This window comes from Oryx dammah, unplaced genomic scaffold (genome assembly GCF_014754425.2).
Source record: "Oryx dammah isolate SB20612 unplaced genomic scaffold, SCBI_Odam_1.1 HiC_scaffold_7, whole genome shotgun sequence".
Taxonomy (NCBI): domain Eukaryota; kingdom Metazoa; phylum Chordata; class Mammalia; order Artiodactyla; family Bovidae; genus Oryx; species Oryx dammah.
Genome location: NW_024070191.1, coordinates 31660872 through 31676703, shown reverse-complemented (window position 1 = coordinate 31676703; position 15832 = coordinate 31660872). Strand labels below are relative to the sequence as shown.

Below are 15832 nucleotides of genomic sequence, written 5' to 3'. Positions count from 1 at the left end.
GGGTGCCAGGAGGTGTGCTTTTGAAGTTCTCCTCCCTGCACCAGCCCCGCCCCAGACATCAACCTTAGCCCTGGGCAGTCACCCTTGACGACTTTGTTCCTTTGGGCCTTCAGGTTTCTTCCAGATTCCCCTTTTAAGTTGCAGATACTGCTGGGAGGAATCATCCTTTAGTAATCTGCCAACACCTTGGCTGTGATTAGCAGACAGTGTTTGACCCTGGGTAATAACATTTATGGAGCCTTACGGTATGCTGGCCTGTCTGAGCTCCTTACCTGTAAGAACTCATTCACCTCTCACTACAAACTGATGAGGTATGGAGTATGCTTGTTTTTATAGGTGAGGCCCTGAGGCTCAGAGAGTTTAAGTAACTTGCCCAAATTACACAGCTCAAAAGTGGTAGAACCAGGATTCAAATGCAAGTATCTGTTTCTGAGCTAATCTGAATGCAGGCCTGAGAGAGCAGCAGGAAAGCTAAAGACTTCAGGGACTTCCCTGAGGGACCAGTGGTTAAGACTCAATGCTCACCATGCAGGGGCGTGGGTTTGAACCCTGCATGGGGGACTAAGATCCCACCTGCTGCATGGCACAGCCTTATTATCAGTATCAGTTCAGTCATTCAGTTGTGTCCTACTCTTTGTGACCCCATGGACTGCAGCACGCCAGGCCTCCCTGTCCATCACCAACTCCCGGAGTTTACTCAAGTTCATGTCCATTGAGACAGTGATGCCATCCAACCATCTCATCCTCTGTCATCCCCTTCTCCTCCTGCCTTCAATCTTTCCCAGCATCAGGGTCTTTTCCAATGAGTCAGTTCTTTGCATCAGGTGGCCAAAGTATTGGAGCTTCAGCTTAGCATCAGTCCTTCCAATGAATATTCAGGACTGATTTCCTTTAGGATGGACTGGTTGGATCTCCTTGCAGTCCAAGGGACTCTTAAGAGTCTTATCCAACACCACAGTTCAAAGGCATCAATTCTTCGGCGTTCAGCTTTGTTTATAGTCCAACTCTCACATCCATACATGACTACTGGAAAAACCATCGCCTTGACTAGATGGACTTTGTTAGCAAAGATTTTTAAAATGCGGTCTAAAAAATAACAAATGACTTCAACCATTTTCCAGAATACTGCTCTTCACAACCAGGTTTTTATTTTTTTACTTCCAGCTAGTGGTAAAGAACCCGCCTCCTAGTGCTGGAGACTAAGAGACACAGGTTTGACCCCCAGGTTGGGAAGATCCCCTGGAGGAGGGCATGGCAACCCACTCCAGTATTCTTGCCTGGAGAATCCCATGGACAGAGGAGCCTGGTGGGCTATGGTTCATGGGGTCACAAAGAGTCAGACATGACTGAAGCGACTGAGAACTCGCACCAGGACTGAGGATATGGTAGAAAGGAAGCTGACACAGAGAAGGGAGTAAGGTGAACTTTCACTTCATTAATTGAACTGGATTGAACGAATTCATTCAAGTACTGTTTATTGGCTACTTGGTAGGTACAGGCCTGAGGTGATCATGGGAGATAAGGACCAGGGCAGGCCGGCCAGTCCTGGTCACTTCCGAGACAGGCACATTCCTGGCTCCTAAAAGGCAGGGCAATCTTCTCCTTTGGGCACCTGTGGGCTTCTTTTGTAGATTAAAAGAAAAAGTCAGGAGGTTCTAACTGAAATCGTGCTCATTACCTTGTACTTTAGTTGCCCAGTAGTCTTTTTTTTTTTTTTTAATTTTTTAAGTTGAGGTGCCGTTGACTTACAAGATTATGTTAGTTTCAGGTGTACAACAGTGATTCACAATTTTTTATAGATTATACTCCATTCAAAGTTGTGATAAAATGTTGGTTGTATTGCTTGCGCTGTACCATATATCCCTGTGGCTAATGTATTTTAGACATAGGAGTTGGTTCCAGTTGCCCACTGTTCTAAAAGCATTTGCTTCATGTTCAATTCAGATTCTACCACATTTACTGAGCGCCTCTGGGTGCTAGTATGCATCATTTCAGGTGTGTTCATGCACCATCTCTCATTTGGCTATTAGGGGAGTCCAAGAGCAGGGCGGAGGCCCCAGAAAGGGAAGCGGGGACCAGGGTTCCTCAGATGTCCTGCCCCCGTGCTCTAAGCACACCCTCCCAACCGGAACCACTGGGCCCCCAGAGATCCTGGTAGCAAACCGACTATTTCAGTTGCACAGGGCAGATGTCACACCTGCTTCTGACACCCATGGGCTTCAGCCATGAAGGTGATGATAGTTCTCTGATGCCCACCCCTCCCTTCTGGTGGATAAGCCTCTCAACTTGCCCAAAGCAGGCCCTTTGCTAGGCTGGCCTCCCAATTAGCAGGGATGTGCAGCTTCAAATTCATTTCAACAAACACGATTAGAGAAAAGGGAAGAGCCGCTCAGGCAGTGGCTCAATTACCGCTGCTTGTATTTGATAAAACCAAATTCCAAGATGTCAGAACAATTTCGAGGAGTGTTTATTTCCATGGCCCTCTGCCAGCCTCTGCTGGGAGATGGAAATCCAAGAGGCGGGGTCCCAACCAAGCCGCTGGCTGCAAGTATCCAAGTATATAGTAGTCCATTCAGAGTGGAGATTTCCATAATAAGCCCCCTTTAAAAATGATTTAAGCTATTACTTTTTTTGGAAACATGCACTTATTTATTTATGATTAAGTGGATTCCCATGGCGCCAAATTCCCAAACTATGAGAATGCACATTGAAAAAGACCTCCTTCTCGCAATCCAGTTCTTTCCCCCATGTATCAATGCTATGAGTATATCATCCATCCTTCAGAGGTATTCTGTACACATATTAACAAATACATATGTATTCTTTCTCCCTTTTATACACAAATGGCAACATACTACATACAATGTTCTGCACTTGCTTTTTTAAAAATTAATATAGTTTGGAGATTGCGTCATGGGCTTCTGCATTTTATTTATTTACTTTTTTAGTTTCACTGCATTGTTAGACGGATGTGTGATGAGTTTATTTGACCATTGCCCTGCTGGTGGACATTTAGATGGTTTCCAGTGTTTGTTCCTATGGTGAATAACCATATATATGTTTATGTGTATATTTATTTACCCTACATACGAACTGTCAAGTTTCTAACTTTCGAAGACGCAAACATCCGTTCTGTCAACATCAGGCGTGAGTGAAATTGCAGCTTGCCCTCTGTCTCCTATCGCTGGTGGCGATCCTTCAGCTCTAGCATCTCCCACCTCCTCTCTCTCCTCCAGTCAGTGACTCTTCTCTCCTCTTCACTCGATGCCAGCCCCTGGATGCCAGTCATTGTACCATCCTACTGTACTTTTCAAGGTACTGTACTATAAGGTTAAAAATCTCTTTGTGTGTTTGTTTTATATGTATCTCTTGTGTGAAAACTATTATAAACCTATTACAGTACAGTATTAAAACTGTTACAGTATTATAAACCTATATACCTGATTGTGTTAGCTGGGTACCTAGACTAACTTTGTTGGACTTATGAACAAGTTGGACTTACGAAAGCACTCTTGGAACAGAACTTGTTTGTATGTAGGAGTCTTACTGTATATATAATATATATCATTCTCCATGTGTGCTAATAAAACTATAGGGTAAGTTCCTAGGAATAGAATTGCAGGGCTGAAAGCTATATGCGTTCAAAACAAGCCCCTTTCAAGAAAGTAGGTAGGACCCAACACACCCTTGGAGTGAGTTAGAAGTTCAGCCGAGGGACTCAGGGAAGAAAGCCAGGGCAATGCCTCCAGGAACGTCTGGTCGCGTTCATCTGGAGAAGGCTTAGTAAGAAGGGCTCCATTTCCATCTCTGGATTTAAGAAAATGTGTGTGCTTCTCTTGCTTTGCTCTGCCTTCTCGTCCCACCTTCTCCCTCATTTAGCAGAAGAAAGAGGAGAGGAAAAATTACGTCCAGCCTCAAGGAATCCATGATTTTGATAAATACACATTTTAACATTGCCAACTTTCCAATCAGTGAACCCTAACAGAAACGCTGGATTGTCTGCACCTTTTTTCGTTCATGCTCACAAGAAGGCAGAAGTTCGTGCCAAAGATAATACGTAAACTGCTGTTGTATCCATGGAGGTTTGTATCTGGTTCTCACTGCGAATTTCCAGCACGAGGCTTGCGATGTGTCTGAAGACATCAGATCATGACATCAGTAATTACTATTAGCAGAGTGCTTGCCAAAGCGGCTGAGCAGTCTTCACTTTGTTCTTATTTGAATATTGTACTTTTGGATAGGCATTGCCTGCAGAATTCAGAGGTACCAAGGGCAAGGGTATGTAACTTCTCAACAAGGATTGAGATGATAAGAGTTTTCTGCTTTATCGACCATTTGCCAAGGGAAAAAAAAAAAAACAACTAAAAAAAGAGCAGCAGATGATGCCATTCTGCAGGTGTCTGGACACCTTAGTTTCTCGCGGCAAAGATGCACAGGAAAGCCTCTGTCTCCTCTAGTTCATCAGGCCCAGGGCTGGGCCTCCTTGGTCCGCTGAGTCCAAGCTCACTTTTTGTGAGTTACCTTGACCCTGTGACACTGGGAGGAGTCAGGACTGCGTGGAGTATTGATGGGCCATGGAATCAAGATAAACGTTCATTCCAGACTGTCTAAAGTAGAATTCTAGGGGTGCCCCTGGTGGTCCAGTGGCTAAGACTCCATGCTCCCAACGCAGGGGACCTGGGCTCAGTCCCCGGGCAGGGAACTGGATCCCACATGCCGCGACTAAAGATCCCATGTGCAGCACAGCCAAAATAAATACTTATATATAAAAAAAGAACTGTACCATCTTGAAGACCTTTCTCAGGCATCCTGAGGGTACCCCTTCCACGTTTCCCAAGGCCCATCTTGATACATCGTACACAACCACTTTCTGCCAGGCTGTCTTTGTTTTTCTCATTCATTTCCTGAAATAAATAATAAATCAATGCACAAATGATAAAAACCACAGCAACAACCAAAAAAAAAGAAAAGAAAAGAAAAAAAAACAACCCAAACAATCCAAACCAGAACGGTAGCTGAAAACGCTGAGGAGACCGTGTCCTTTTCCTTATGATGTTTATGCCTGTTCCACATCAGGCCCCGGGTGAATTTTCCCCCCGCTGCAGTCGACATGCATAATGACAATCTTATTTATGACAGGAGACATGTTTTTGTTTTAAAACAACTGACAGAGCTGCGAGATGGGGAACGACAAGAAAGTGCGATTGGGGGCGGGGGGGCTGTGGGAGGTGGGTAGGAGTCTGGCGAAGGAGAATGGCATTTTCTTGATTAAAAAGCTGGAATCCATCCTTGTGGAGCAAGTGAGGAATGGTGTCCAGGAAGAACGCTGGGATGGGGACATGATGTAATGACAGACCTCTGAGGTCTGGACAAGGGGGCTTGGGTGGCCTTTGAACTGCCTCTGATTGGGTGGTGTCAGAAGGGACCATGTGTATGAAGGTGCAGAGAGAGTGTGGACAGAGGACAAAGGTGAATTCCGCTCTCCAGCCCACCTCTCCCTGGGTGATGTCTCCGGTCAGCTCAGCAAGCATCCATGAGCCCCTAGAGGTCTGCCCTTGATGTGCTGACTCCCAGTCCAGGCAAAGTGAACCCAGAGCCCCTGGGAATCGTGGGAGAACAGGGAAGTTTGTACAGATGGCTCCTTTCCCCGTGGGTTTAGGGAAGAGAAATACAGTGCTCTCACCTGTGTTTGAGGAGCTGCCTCTTTCCTCTGGCCAACCACTGGAGTTGTAATCTTCTCCTTAGAGCTGTTCCCCACTAAAAGTCTGGAGGGGAAAATGATAAAAGATGAAGCCTGAACAGGAGAGGAGAAACAGCAAAAATGAAGAATGATCTAGAAAGTGAAGAGAAAGGAAGAACTTGGATGAGAAAGATGTTAATGACTCCACGGTAAGAGTAACTTTTAAAAAAGTCTCCCATAGAAAACAGTTTTATGGCTACCAAAGGGGAAAGAGGATGGGGGGGGGACGCAAATTAGGAGGTTGGGATTAGCAGATACAAACTACTCTTGTGAAGTAAGTAAACAACAAATCCTACTGTATAGCACAGGAAACAATAGTCAGTGTCTTGTAATAAACCATAATGGAAAAGAAAAAACAAAGTCTCTGAAGATAGTGATCAGATCCAGGGCTTGTGGAAAGGAATTAGAGTACTCCTGGCATATCTTATTAGAATCTGTGTGTGTGTGTGTGTGTGTGTGTGTGTGTGTGTGTGTGTGTGTGGTTGGGGGCTTCTGTGTGTGAAGGGAAGGGTTGACCAGAAGCAGCTAATTCCACTGGAGGATTGTGAGCTATTTCTGTCTTTGATTTCTGGACACGATTAAGTTGATATGGACATGATATGGACATGAGTTTGAGCAAACTCTGGGAGACAGTGAAGGACAGGGAAGTCTGGCGTGCTGCATCCATAGGGTTGCAGAGTCAGAGATGACTTACAGTGACTGAACAACAGTGTTGATATGGGGTCCACCGGCTGCTGCTAAGTCGCTTCAGTCGTGTCCGACTCTGTGCGACCCCAGAGACGGCAGCCCATCAGGCTCCCCCGTCCCTGGGATTCTCCAGGCAAGAACACTGGAGTGGGTTGCCATTTCCTTCTCCAGTACACCACTGGGTTAATTCAGCCAGCTTTTCTTTTCTGAGACTGGCAGTGATACAGTTCTGGGCAACAAGGGCAGGCAGTCCAGGTCGGCAGGGCCCTGCATCCAGGAGCCTGCCCATGCCCAGTGGTGGGGCCGGGCTGCCCCCACTTCTTTAGCTCAGACTTGCATAGGATGGATGGTTAAAGCATCGGGTCAGCTCCTTCTTTAGGGACATAAATTCAGACCTTCTTAAAACACCACCCCCCAAACCACCCTGCAAACAAAGCTGAACATTGGTTTCTTAAACCCCAATATATTTTGCCAAATAAGAGAGTGTTAATACGCCTCCCTCCCCCTCTCCGAATGAATTGGATTACTTAAAGCATCTTTTCGGAGACGTCAGCAGTTTAATAGAGGCAATAAGTCAGGGCTGCCCTTGTGTTTTATTTTTCTGCCAGTATTTAGTTAATTAAAGAATGCAAATTAAAACACCTTAATTTATATAATATCAATACCAATGCCTTAAAACATTTGGCATAACTGCTATGGCATGTCCCTTACATAAACTCTTCAGAGCAGTGCTAATAAAAATGAAAAAGGTTGTAAATCACATTTAATTTATTCATCTTCTGTTTGGTACCAAAGTGTATGCCAAAATCAAGTTATTTATGAGCACGTCATAACAATAGGCACTTTTGTTGGTTGCAAACGACATAAAAGGTTTCTCTGAGGGATGTGTGTTTTAATTTGGAAATGTCTCCAGGTGCCTCTATTTTCTGGGCTCTGATTTCTAAAATTGCTAAAATTTTTGCACCAAGAAAAAAAATAGATTTAGATATTGGAAAACATATACAGCCTAAAAATATGGTGACATCTGCTCAGAAAGACACCTGCAACCATCTGTGTGTAGATAGATGTATACACCAGACGTCCTATGGCACATGAGTCTTCCGGTGAGATAAAAGGTTGGTGATTTATATCTGATTTCTTAAATATTCCATTAAGAACATTATCTCACAGGAGGCTTGGATACAGATGACATCGGAAGGGATTTGGTGCAAACCTGCTTTTTGAGAATTGACCCCATGGACTGTAGCCCCCAGGCTCCTCTGTCCATGGCATTCTCCAGGCAAGAATACTGGTGTGGGTTGCCATGCCCTTTTCCAAGGGATCTTCCTGATCTAGGGATTGAACCTGTCTCCAGCACTGCAGGCAGATTCTTAACCATCTGAGTCACCAGGAAGGCCCCTAAACACAGATGAACTGCATGTATTTGAATCAACAGCCAAACACCCATCTTCCTCTTTCCCCTCCTTTGCTGATATACCTTTCTTTCTCTGGTAGATTGGAGCCTAGGGTATATTTTTTTCCAGCCTGGAGGAAGAATAGGAGGCTCCACTCAGGAGTCCCAAGGGATGGTGTGCTCTTTTTGCGGCCCATGGTGTAGCTCCCTAATGCAATTAACCTTGTTAAACTCACTTCTTTACCCAGCTTTCACCTCCACTCTTTACTCAGTGCTCTGTGGATCTTAGGGCATGTGTGACAGTCAACAGAAGTTCTAGAAAAACCCTCTCCATCCTGAAAACCCCAAGAAAATTCAAGAATGCAATGCCCAAGACAACTGGCGGCTTCTCTACATGGGAGCGAAGAGCCCAGTGCAATCCTATGCCGTTTTATTAATTTTTTTCTTTTCTTTATCTGTTAACCATCTTGATATACCAGTTAGCTTCCCTTGCACCAAGGTGCCCAGAACTCACCGGAGCTCCACCAGATATTCTAAAATTTAAAGGAAATACATTTCTTGGATATCACACTAACTAGTAGCTCAAGGTGGTTAACAATTTCAACATTAAACTGAGTTACATGCAGTTTGATTATGTCAGTCCTTGGGAACCTGGGTATTCATTATCTTTTAAAAGTTTTTATTTGTTTCATTTATGCTTGTGCGGGGTCTTTGTTGCTGTGCATGGACTTTCCCAGGTTGTGTGTGAGCTCCTCAGTGGGGTGGCTTCTCTTGTGGAGCACTGGCTGTAAGGTAAGAGGGCTTCAGTAGTCATAGCTCATGGGCTCGAGCGCTCAGGCTTAGTGGTTGTGGCCAAGAGGCTCAGTTGCCCTGTGGCATGTGGAATTTTCCTGGACCAGGGATCAAACTCATGTCCCCTGCACTGGCAGGCAGATTCTTTACCACTGGATCACCAGAAGTCCCTGTTCATTATCTTTTAACATGAACATTACAAGCTTGGTAGAAGAGGTAGAATATTGGGATTCCTCACTTGGGATGAGGATGCAGAAGTGGCAAGTGGCATCTGTCTGTGATCTTAAAGAGTCATGGGTCCTGGGCTGCCACTAGGGTTGTGGGGAGGCCCTGCAAAACTCCAAAGGAAATGGGTCCTGAGGTCTCTCTTTCTGATCTTAAAAACACTGATAGGCCTCCTTGAAAACACCGATAGACATTGGTTCCATTTGGAGCTCGTGGGATGCTCTGGTTGCCTCAGACTCACTGCAATAGTTACCTAGAAACTCACACTCTTTCAGGTATATGTTTCTTTTTTTGAGGTGGGGAGGGGGTGTGCCAAGCAGAGCCAGAGAAGATCTTAAAGTTAGCTGCCCTCCCATTCCCTCTCAAAATTCCCCGCTACCCACTCGACCTCCTAGTGTCTCACTGGGTCATGGGAAAAAAGAGTCTGTTGTGGCAGACAACCTAGCTTGAGGGGGTGAGCTGAGCTCTGAGGACATCTGGCATCACAGTCCCTTGTAGGATTGGAGGGTGGTCTGTAAGCACTTTTTTGACGTGTTGGTGCTGAGCCTATGTATCCTTGTGTGTGATCGTGGACATGTTTCTCTCCTTTTTTCTTGCTACATGTCATCCTTAAAAGCTAAGTTTTACTTTTATACTTATTTGTACCTCTCTTGCCTCCATAAAAGATTTGAGATCCCTTACTATCCAAAACACAGATACAGTACAACCCAAAGCCATAAACACAAAAGTAACAAGATCAGGGCCAAGGACAAAGGAGGAAGGGGGAGGAAGAAGCAGAGTAATTGCACCAAAGAGGGAAAGCTTCAGTTTAGGAAAGCAAATGCAATAGAGAACAACACTCAGCTCCCAGCTCCCTGGCACCTTGGTGGGCAGTGGTCAGCTCTTGTAATAACTGGATGAGTGCACTCTAAGGGCAGGTTGAAATGCCTGCTGGGGGCTCAGTGCTCTGTGAGCTGGTCAAGCTATTGCATCTCTTGAAGTCTCTGCTTCCTCACCTATAAAATGAAGATTCACTTGCCCATGATAGAGGTCTTAAAGGAAAGGAAAGTGAAGTCACTTCAGTCGTATCCAACTCTTTGCGACCCTATGGACTGTAGCCTGCCAGGCCCCTCCATCCATGGGGATTATCCGGGCAAGAGTACTGGAGTGGGTTGCCATTTCCTTCTCCAGATAGCAGTCTTGAGAGAATGCAATTCAGTGATGAAGACAGTCGCTCCCTTAGCGTGGACTGTGCAGTCTCTCTTCTAAGTGTTTTGCACAGACAAGTTTAATCAATTCTAAGGTTTTTTTTTTGTTTGCATTTTAATGTCTCTAAAAGATTTCCTAAAAAGAGCATTGTATCACAGATTATTTTGCAGCATTTTTCTTTCGTTGTTGGACGTGAAATAAGGGTGTAATGTAGATGATTACATGAAATGTGTTATTAACTCATTTAGTCCTTACAATAACTTTATGAGGTAGGTGGTGTTTTTGTCCCATTTTATAGATGAGGAAGCTGAGGCAGTGTAAGATTTAAATGATTTGACCAAGGGCAAGAAGTGGAACTAGGAATATATCCTAGGCTGTTTGACTCTACTGTCACACAATACTGTGGCCTTTCATCAAATAGTTCAGCAAGAATCATTTCAACAAAAATTTCACCGTTATGTACTGGAATGTACTTACCTGGTCCCTCTTAATGGCTGTGTTTTCCAAATGTTCTATTGTTATATGAAGTAATGCTGATACTATTCTTACACATTTATTTGTACAAATGTTCCTTACATACCTGTTTATTGTCACCTGACTTTGCTTGTAAAATATGTAAAGATAAATTACGTAGACAAATTTATCCATCATTTCTAGTATGACTTCTGGGCCCTGATTTTTATACTTTAGAAAGATCTCCACTCTGCAATTATAGAGTAAAATGATTCATTCGTGAAAATATTTTTTTTACTGTTAATAGAATTACAGTATGACCCAACAATTCCATTCCTGGATGTATATCTGAAGGAAATGAAAGCATTAACTTGAAAATATACATGCAACCCAATGCTTCCAGAAGCATTATTCACAGCAGTCAAGATATGGAAGCAACCTAAGTATTCATCAACAGATGAATGGATAAAGGATGACATGTGGTACATATGTACAGTGGACTATTACTCAGACATAAAAAAGAGTGAAATGTTTCCATTTGTAATAACATGGATGGACCTAGAGGGTATTATCCTTAGTGAAGTAAGTCAGACAAAGATAAATACTGTATATTGTGATATATATGTGAAATCTAAAAAAATAAAATGAATGTATATAACAAAACAGCTACAGACTCACATATATAGTGAACAAACTAATGGAGAGGGAAGGGAGGAGGGGCAAGATAGGGATAGGGACCCACAGGTACAAACTACTATGTATAAACAAGCTACAAGGATATATTGTATAGCAGGAGGAGGACTATAGCTAATATTTTATAACTAAGTTGACTATAATTATAAAAGTATTGAATCACTATGTTTAACATCTGAAAGTAGTATAATATTGTGTATCAGCTATGATAAAACATTATTTTCAGGGACTTCCCTGGTGGTTCAGGGGCTAAGACTCTATGCTCCCAATGCAGGGGGCTGGGGTTCGATCCCTGGTCAGGGAACCAGATGCCGCATGCCACAACTAAGAGTTTGCACGCCACAACTAAAGACTCTGTATGCCATAACAAAGATGGAAGATCCGGAGTGCCAAAACTAAGACCTTTAATTATTTAACAATAATTAAAAAAACAACAAAGGAACAGTGTAATAGTCTCCAGGCTGCAGCGGGGGTGGCAAAGGAAGGAGCAGACTTGGAGGGAGATACCTGAGTTTGAGAGCCAATTCTGCCTCTTGGGAACGTGTTATCCTTTGAGTCTCAATTTTAGCACCTTCTAACAACCATAGCAACATCCCACTTACTACCTCACATGGTGGTTACAGGGCCAATTAAGATAATATATGTGAAATTACTTTCCAAACTCCGCAATGCTATGCAAATGTGAGTTATTATGATGCCTTTCTATCCAGGTATCTAGTCTTTCACTTCCTGACCCAATGATCTTGGTTCAGTTACTACAGAGGAAGAAGAGAAACACAGGGAACAGGGCTTCCAACAGTCACTAAAGCAGCTTGACTTAGAACTTGAAGCTGGCTGGAGTGGGGGTGGGTGCGGGGAGGGATGTCTCACTGACCCCTGACTTAGTGAGGAAGCCTGAGGAAACCCTTCCAGAGTCTAGGGGCTGTGCCCCATGGGTGGGGATGAAGTCCTAGCCTTCAATACTCAAAATCTCTAACACAATAAAACCTCTATGATTAAAGCTTCTAGCCCAAACAGAAATGGGATGGAAACCCCACTGGACCTGAGTCCCTGCCCTCAGGCCTCTGTGGCCCTGGTCACTGTATGGCCACCTACACCAGTGCAGGGAAGAGGGGTCCCAGGGTGCTCCCAGCTGAGGCCTGGCCACCTGCAGCCTGAGAAGGGAAGGGGTGGCCGTCCCAGGGGAGCGGGGACTGGTTTCAACAGGTCAGGCCCGGGGCGGGGGCAGCAAAAGCCAACTCCACCTCATGGGGCCTTTCCCAGCAGAAGGAAGAAGTGCGAGGGGAAAGAGGAGGAGTAGGCAGAGGCCATGAGCTGGGGAGTCAAGCAAAGAGCTGCTGCTGCTGCTGCTGCTAAGTCACTTCAGTTGTGTCCGTCTCTGTGCGACCCCATAGACGGCAGCCCACCAGGCTCCCCCCGTCCCTGGGATTCTCTAGGCAAGAACACTGGAGTGGGATGCCATTTCCTTCTCCAATGCATGAAAGGGAAAAGTGAAAGTGAAGTCGCTCAGTCGTGTCAGACTCTTAGCGACCTCATGGACTGCAGCCCACCAGGCTCCTCCGCCCATGGGATTTTCCAGGCAAGAGTACTGGAGTGGGTTGCCACTGCCTTCTCCGCAAGCAAAGAGAAGAGAGTTGCAACAGAGAGAGGAAGTGAGGGCAGGAGGAAGAGGTGAGCGGAAGCCAGCGGGCCCAGCAACAATCGGAAGAACAAAGAAGCGGTTCCGGTTCGCAGGCCCCGCCACCCCTCCTGGGTCCTGTGGACCGGTTCTCAGCATCTCAGACGCCCCTCCACGCCTCATCCTCCTGGGAGACCGGCCGGCCCTTCCGAGCAGGGCCTGCCTTCCTTGGCAGCAGACAAAAGGCCATTTCTGAGTCGCACAGAAAGACGTGTTACTCTGCCAGCAGGGCCGGGTCAGGGCTGCCGGGCCCAATCCTCGGGCGAGGGGAGCGCGGGCAGAAGGGGGGCTGTCAATCACCGGGAGCCCTCCGTGAAAGGGGCCCCTTGTCAACTTCCCCCGCCTTTGAAGTGCCTGGGATGGAGGTGCTCAATTAAAAGCCCATCAGTCTGTAAGTAAATCAACGCCTATCAGGCTTGTCACATCAAACAAACGATTATTACCCCAGCCCGCCCACCCCATTAATCTGGCTGTTCCTTCTTGACGGCTCAGGGTCAGGGCACCGTAAATCCTGTCCTGGATTGTAGCCACCTGGATCGGGATGAAAGCGCTGGCGCCACGAGCTCCGTTCCCAGGGTCTCCTGGAGGATGGAGGAGAGAAGAGAACCTAGGGACAGAAAAGGAGGCAGGGACGCGGGGCAACGTGCAGAGGCCTGGAGCCGGACAGAGGGAGCCACACAGAGAGAGGCAAAAATAAACTGAAGGAGCCAAAAAAAGAGATGGAGAGAGCACCCGAGAGAAGGGACCCAGGCAGACATCATTGGAAGACACCCAGAGGGGTTGAAATAGGTGCCATAAAAACTCACCCAGAGCGTTAAGAATGAATGGGTGCTTCTAGAAGACAAGGCGTCTGGAGGAAACTTCTCAGTCCCTGGGTTCTGAGCCTCAGTGTCAGAGAGCGGTCCGGGTTAGGCTCCTCCCATCCCCAGGGCACCCCCCCTCCCCCACAATGTGGCTCAGCCAAGGGAAGGGGGGTGCTTTGCTGACGGATGGATGCCCTGTAGGGGCCATCTCAATATGCAGCGACCAGAAGTGGACTTTGTGCAATGAAAGAATCTGAACAGACAAGCTGGGCTGAGTGTCGAGTTCTGATGCTCTGGTGAGCGAGGCCCCCAAGAACCAGTTTCGTTCCAGGGCATTTCTTCCAGGCTCCGTGGGCTGTGTTGGTAGACCCTGCTCCTGAGATCAGGCTCTGGCTTTCCCCGGGGTAGACCCGAAGGAGGAGGCGGGGAGGAAAAAGAGAGGACAGGACAGCTGTGTTTTGAGCTTGAAGGAGCCGCGGGGTAGGAGGCGAAGGACTGAGGAGGAGAGAGGAAGGCGGTTAGTGTCCCGGTTGGAGGAACAAGGCCTGCTATTTACAGGACGGCAAGGACAGCCTTTCCCCAGACGTCTGTTCCAGAAGGTGCCTCGAGGCGTCCCTCACCCTGCCTCGTGATGTTGCCTATCTGAAAAGGGCCTCCCCGCTGCTAGAGGAGTAATTCCCCAAGGACAACCGGAGATGGACGTGGAGCAGGGGAGACGGAGGAGGGAAACTCCCCTCCCTCTCCCCGCCACGAAGCTGGATGTTGGTGGTGACTTCTTTTTTAAAAAATTTTAATCTACTTTTAATTGGAGGATATGGTGGTGACTTCTTACAAGACAAAAAAAGAAAATCCTGAAGAAGGAAACTGGACCTCTATCTTACCCCCTACACAAAAATCAACTCAAACTGGACTAAGGATTTGAACATGGTACAGACTACTAGGTATAAAATAAATAAGCTGCAAGGAGGTATTGTACAGCACAGAGAATATAGGCAGTATTTTATAATACTTTTAAATGGAGTGTCAGCTATAAAAATATTGAATAACTACATTGTTCACCTGAAACTAATATAATTTGCAAGTCAACGATACTTCAATAATTAAAAAAAAAACAAAACTGAACTTAAGACCTGAAGCTGAAAAACTCCTAGAAAAAGCCTAGGTGGTAAATTCCTTGACATTAGTCTTGGTGATGATTTTCTGGGATTGACCTGGAAAGCGAAGCCAAAAAAGGCAAAAATAAGCAAATGGGAACTACAAACTAAAAAGCTTCTGCACTGCAAAGGCAACCATCAACAAAATGAAAAGACAACCCACAGATAAGGAGTTAATATCCAAAGCGACCCACTGATAAGGAGTTAATATCCAAAGCATAAAAGAATTCATACAACTCAATAGCAAAAACTCAAGCAATCTGATTTTAAAAAATGGGCAGTGAAATCGAGTAGACATTCTTCCAAAGAAAACAAATATTCAACAGGTACATGAAAAGGTGCTCGGTATCACTAATCGTCAGAGTACAAATCAAAACCACAAGGAAAAGTCATCTTTTAGAGTGGCTGTCATCAAAAAGACAAGAGGTAAGTGCTGGCAAGGGTGTGGAGAAAAAACCCTTGTGCATGCTTACTGGGAATTCAATTGGTGCAGCTACAATGGAAACAGTATGGAAGTTCCTCAAAAGTTAAAAATAGAACTACCATGTGATCCAGCAACTCTACTTCTGGTGTATATTCAAAGGAAATGAAAACAGGATCTTCAGCAGATACCTGAACTCCCATGTTCGCTGCAGCCTTTTTCTCCATAGCTGAGACAGGGAAGTAACCTAAGGGTCCATCAGTGGATAAATGGATAAAGCAGATATGATATCTATATCTATATATTTATATCTGTAAAATATATAGGTATATTAGCTATAAGATATATAGGTATATATAGAAGATATATGGGCTTTCCCAGTGGCTCAGTGGTAAAGAATCCACCTGCAATGCAGAAGCCGCAGGAGACGTGGGTTCAATCCCTGAGTCAGGAAGATCCCTTGGAGGAGGGCCTGGCAACTCACTCCAGTATTTTTGCCTGGAGATTCCCCATGGACAGAGGAGCCTGGCAGGCTACAGTCCATAGGGTCACAAAGAGTCAGACATGATTGAAATGACTTAGCACTCATACGTCAGTTACATCTC

At 45.5% G+C, this 15832-nt stretch overlaps 1 long non-coding RNA gene across 1 annotated transcript; it reads right to left on the bottom strand.

Annotated features, from left to right (window-relative positions):
* Nucleotides 1-2626: 2626 nt before the first annotated feature.
* On the bottom strand, nt 2627-13759 carry LOC120865647. The gene is made up of 2 exons (XR_005721471.1): nt 13656-13759; nt 2627-4904 (listed from the first exon to the last, which is right to left on the bottom strand). It is a non-coding gene; the product is annotated as an uncharacterized LOC120865647 (long non-coding RNA).
* Between the last annotated feature and the right edge of the window lie 2073 nt (nt 13760-15832).